The following is a 6,000-nucleotide window of genomic DNA, read 5'->3' as shown; positions in this document are numbered from 1 at the left end:
AACTGACACAGGGGAGATTTTACTGCACCTGAGGACTAGTGCAATACTGCACCTGAGGACTAGTGCTATTGGGAGTTGATTGACAGTTTTTTCTGCCAATGTCAAGATGCAAGCTAACCATGCTTTGAAGGCAAGGCAGTGATAAGAGGGAGACACATCTTGTGATAGATACTGCCAATGGTGCTGTTATCCAACTTTTATGGCAATTTAAAAGCTGTGTGTGATAAAGCCCTTCATTGCTTGTATTCCATGTAAATAAGAGGCAATTCACCTAGCATTATTCAAAAGAATCCAACTGCCTTATAGTATAACCAATGACACAGGCAGTATAAAATAATCTATAGGCATTATAAAAAATCAACAGAGTATATGATACTGAACAAAATTGTTCCAAAAGCAAGCCCTGGCACAGTTACTTTGACAGTGTTAAAACTGAACTTGGCCCTGTAGATCTGGTGTAAATTTCAAAACCAGACAGTAATTTTGGTACATTTTCAAGGCTATCAAAAGAGGAGTCATAAGATGATGTCTGCATAAAATAAATAATTAAATCTAAATAGCTGTAGTCTGCATAATAAACCGTATATAGCACATTCAGCTAAACTGATGTATCCAACCAAGAAAATCATTATTGGCATAGTAATATAAATTAGATACAATCCTGGAAGCTCTTCAGGTTTTGTGCATAAGTACAGTCCTCCTTTCCTAGAGCAAGAAGTCAAGTACTCCCATGGGTCTGGGAAAAGAGCAACTCCATCAAGGATAACAAAACCATGAAAACTTGATTATCAGTAACATCTGTGCAGCTAAGGTTGCCGGCTGACTGTGAGAGCAATCTGAGCAGGTTTAGGTTTTGATCTGGTGCCTCTCTTCTTTTATAATTTGATCTTGAACTGCTGTGTTTTTTAATGATGTAATTTTATTGATAATTAGTGATGTTATGCTGATGTTTCATTCTCTTAGCCAACTTGACCACAACCCAAAACTGCATTTGGCATGTCTAAACCAATGGAAATAACTGGGCATCAGCAAATTTAACTCTGTGCTGGGGATTTTGACCTTTGAGTGTAAAAAAAGCAAGATGCAAATACATTATTTATTTATTCTGTAAGCAGCTTGAGTATAATCCAGCAAAGCTTTGCTGCAACTGAAATCATGTGCCATGTGCTTTCACAACATGATCCTATCCTATGCATGTTTACTCAGAGGAAAATTCCACTGGTTGCAATGGAATTTAATTCCTAGTATGTTTAGGCTTGCAGTCAAGACTTATCTAAAGTTTTGCCATATGTGCCTTCAAATTGCCTGTTGACTTATGACAACCCCATGAATTTCATAGGGTTTTCTTAGGCAAGCAATACTCAGAAATGGTTTTGCCAGTTCCTTCCTCTGAAATATAGCCTACAGCTTCTGGTATTTGTTGGTGGTCTTCCATTCAAGTACTAATCATGGTTGACCCTTAGCTTCCAAGATCAGATGGAATCTATTGCCTTTAGACTGTTACAGTACTTCCAGATTATCCTAGAAGATGCTCTAAAGCAAAATGATTCTTATCTTTGCTTCCTTGACATTCTACTCTGAGTTAAAGACATCTGAAGAGAGGCAACACTAGCGCTTATGCTAAAGAGATTCTGACCATTGTAATTTTATCTTCATGGAGACATCTTCAAAGTGCAAGCTTTCTCTTGTTAGGAAGGAACTTCAAAAGAACCACTCTGTCTTCAAAGAGGTTTCTTCCCTTAATAATGAAGATGCTGGGTCTGTTGAGTGTGGGACTGAGGGCCTCAACAGACCGACATAAAGAGCCGGCCTCAGGGTGGAGCAGGGGTGTGGCGTCCACATGCTGGCCACCCGGACATTGCCACCATGCCACCTGACAAGACAGCAGGCAGCATCACGCTACATCTTCAGCATAGCGCTTACATGCATTGCACCAAAGAAGTGGTGAAAAGCTGCCACCACAGCTAGAGCCCCTTTCCATGGCACAAACAGGAGCCGCTTTTTGCGGCTCTTTTTTGCATCACAGAAATGCTAGATCGGGGCCACAGCATGTAGTTGCTGCAGCCCTGATCCACAACAAAAGAGGTGGCTGCAGGTCCTCAACACATTTGCTATTCCTTCAGCACTTGGAAGGACACAACCCGTTGAACAGTCTGGAAACTGGGCACAAAAGACTTTGATCTTAAACACCCAAATTCTCAACATTTCTTCAAGGCATTGACAGAACTCAGAAAGTAATTTTCTTTTTAAGTCATCGGTTTTGTTATTATGAGCTTTTAAAAAATCACCCTTTACTGTTATTCCTCACAATATCTAAAAGGTAACTTGGGCGCTGTACAGACCAGTGCTCTGCACCTGCCTGCATGCCTTGGGGCACTCTTTCCAGACACCCTGCAACCCTAGTACATTGTAAGGGGTGCCGCCATTACAACGTCATAGCCGCGCTGCCTCCAAATGGGGCGGTGCAGACGTGACGTCTTGGCGCCGCGGAAGGGTGCCTATGGCACCCTTTCAGCGGCACCGGAAGGAGCTCTGAAACGGAGCTCCTTCCTTTGTTTGTGTCGCTGGCACAGCCTTTACATGGCTGCGCCAGCGACACAAAGGAGAAAGGGGCCGAGTGGCCCCTTTCTCCCTTTCCCTGCTGCTGTCGGGGTGTCCTTGGGACATGAAGCCCCAAGGACACCCCTTTCAAGGCTGCAGGGAACCGGACTTTTGCCCTGGAAAAGCAGCGGATTGGGGCCTCAGGGCTGCTGCTGTGGCAGCTGAGGCCCGATCCATCAGGGAAAGGGGTGTGTGCAAGCCGCCCCAAAGGGGTGGCCTGTACACCACCATGGGTGTGTTATTCATTACTTTTGTGTGTGTTTTTATCACTTGGTGGGATTTGAGATTGATAAGAGAATGGCATAAAGCTTGAAAAATTCTTGGCAAAATGCCAAAAGATGCACATTAAATATAGCCATTCAAATCAACTAGTAACATTACTTATTACACAAGTAACGTGACTTCACTCCCACTCCTTCAGTTATTTTTGAAATGCCCTTATTACAACCCCCCCCCCCCAACTCATGAAAAACATCTCAGTATGCTTCGACTCTACAAGTTATAAAGAAATCTTGCAGCATTTTTGACAATGAGAAAAAGAAATTTCTAGTAGTAAGCTTTCATGGACTTCAGTCTACTTCACCAAATGCACCAGATAATTCACCAGATACTAGAAATTTCTTTTTCTCGATTAATTTCAACTCAGTTACTGGATCCATAGATAACTAGGGGAAAAAAAAGACATAGCCATGTTAGTCAGGAAAAATCAGTATGCAAAGGGTTCTTGCAGCACCTTTGAGACTAACCGAAAGATAGAAGTTGTTAGCATGAGCTTTCGGAGACTTCAGCCTGTTCCACCAAATACATCTGAGGTAGCAGGCTCAAGTCTACAAAAGCTTGTGCTACCAACTTCTGTCTTTCAGTTAGTCCCAAAGGTGTTGCAAGGTATAGATATTTGCGTATCGATTACTGTGTCACGGATAAGCTATGGCACCAAAATCCTGGCTTAAGACCCATTGATTCCAGTTCTAGTGTGGAAAGTAGGCATATCTGGTAGAAGATATTCACCAGCTAATTGTATTTTGCAGAATTCTGTGGATTGGAAAACGAGAAGAAATTTGCACACCACAAAAACATATACTTGAAAATTTCATAAACAGATATGGACTGCTGTGACTTGCAGTGAAGGGCATGCAGATTGGTTCCTGTGGTGGAGAGAGAGGAGGGGCCCTTTAAAGCAATAAATCCCAAACAAAACTGATACAGTATTAATTAAACTCTGAGCAGCCCAAGTCAACAAGAGCAACAGTTAGATGTTCCAGTTGCTGTAGTCAACAAGATTTGGGGATTCAAGGCTGGGAACCATAGCTCCAAAGCATCCTACAGGGAGCATGGTTCCCAGGATGGAGTTGTCATCTTGATGCTCATCAACACTTGAAGTTGCAGAGGGCTGAATCTCACCTCTGGAGTAAATTAGATCCATACTGCTTCCACTGCTAACAAATGGAAGAGGATTTGTATACTGGTTAAAACCAAGGCTGCTGCTTCTTCAGAATAGCAGACCTTTATTCTCTCCAGTCTTTTGAACGTGCCATGAACATGTTATTTCAGCATTACTGTCGTGTCTGTGCTACAACACAGCACTGGCAAAGTCCATTGATTTTTCTTATGCATATCAACACATGTCCAAGGTTCTCATTTAGCTATATTTTGTTACTGCTGTATGAAGCACTTTTGAATGGCCCTAGGGATCTTGTGAGGAGCGATGAAGAATACTGAACGTTTCAAGGGAAAATATACATGACACTTACCGTTTTTAACTCAAGCAGATTTCTTTTTTTTTAAAGTGCAAGACCTATTAAGTTAATGTAGGCAAGCAAGAATCTAGGTGCACAGGGAATGCTACTTTAATGTGGAGAGAATCTCCATATCCCCGCCCCCCAATTTGATGATTTCTCTTTCTTCAGTTCTTGTATTCCATTTCATCTTCATCTGTGACTTTTTCCAATGATGACAATTTGTTGCCATTTTTAGCTGCTCTCAGTTAACTAATATCACAGAAAGTTCAGAAGTGTGTGTGTGAATAATTTTTTCCATCATTAAAAGTCTGCTGTCTTACAGCAAATTCAGGTGGTGGAAGAACAGATTCCAGGAGAACTGGGATGTCGGAGAGCAATCCTTTTGCACTAACGCACTCTCCTGTGCACCTCCAAAGCCAGCTCAAGCGATGCTGGATAAATGATGCAGAATTGTTTTTGCAGAATCAAGGGAAGCCGCAGGGGGAAGAACCTTCCACAATTCTATCACCAGAATATTGGATTGAGCTCTTAAGGTTCACTGTTTGTGGGTGACTGAGAGGGATTTACCACTAGCTGTTTTGCAAGATTTTCAAGTACTTTCAGGCCTGCCCCCATATGTACAGGTGCTGAAAAAGGCAGCTCCCCCAATACCTGAAAGATGGTGAAGTAGCCAGTAATACCCCACTAGGGGTGGGATGGAGTATGGGTCACTTGTTTATATTATTATTATTATTATTATTATTATTATTAACAACCTTTATTTATAAATTTACACAGCGCTGTACATACAATCTTTTTAATTGGACGGTTCCCTGCCCTCAGGCTTACAATCTAAAAAGACACGACACAAAAGGAGTAGGGAGTGGTGGTGGGGAAGGGGATGAGGTCCAGTGGATCTTCTCTACCTCCGAGGCCTGGACCAGGGGAGATAGACTGGAGGGAGGGCTTGGCTTCTTAATGGATGGTTAATCTTCTACCAGGGAGGCCTGTTTATATTTAAAAAGGTCAAATTTTCCACAGGAACCCTGAAGGGTCCAGAAAAATGTTCCAAGGAGGCCTATATGCGGTCTGTGGGCTCACTAGTTTACCCCACAATCTTTATCCTAAAACCAGTTAAACTGCATTTACTCTCCTCAGCTCCCGATCCTCTTGCCCAAGCCCTTAACCTTTTCATTTTGCTATCCTTTGGTGCTCTTCGCATGCTGCCTTCCCTGACACTGCTGCCAGGAATAATTTAAATGTTTGGCTTGATGGGGTTTGTTTTTCAAGGAAATTTTTAAAAAATACACGTTTTTAACAATTTCAATTTCATTTTTTTTAATTTCAAATTTTGAAATTTGAAAATTTAATTTTAAAAAAATCTGGAGCCTCTCCTTTCTCCTCTCACTGAGCTTCATGTCACTCCCCTCCAAAGGGAAGAGGACAAATGTCACAGCCCCTTTCTGCCAAAAGGTAGGTGTTTGAGGGTCACCTTCCCCTTCGAGTATCACTTGGTGCCAACTGCACCACACAGACACACAGACACACATCCTCATGCCAGCTTGGAAGAAAGGGGAAAGGGAGCCACTTGCAAGGCAAGGGCTGGGAAAAGGAGGAAAGAGGAGGCAGACCAAAATGATGAAGGGTCTGGAAACCATGAAGCCCTATGAGGAGCCACTTA

This window comes from Sceloporus occidentalis, unplaced genomic scaffold (genome assembly GCF_023333645.1).
Source record: "Sceloporus occidentalis isolate IW3139 unplaced genomic scaffold, rSceOcc1.0.p SCAF_2, whole genome shotgun sequence".
NCBI lineage: Eukaryota > Metazoa > Chordata > Lepidosauria > Squamata > Phrynosomatidae > Sceloporus > Sceloporus occidentalis.
Note: the sequence above shows the minus strand (reverse complement) of the source record.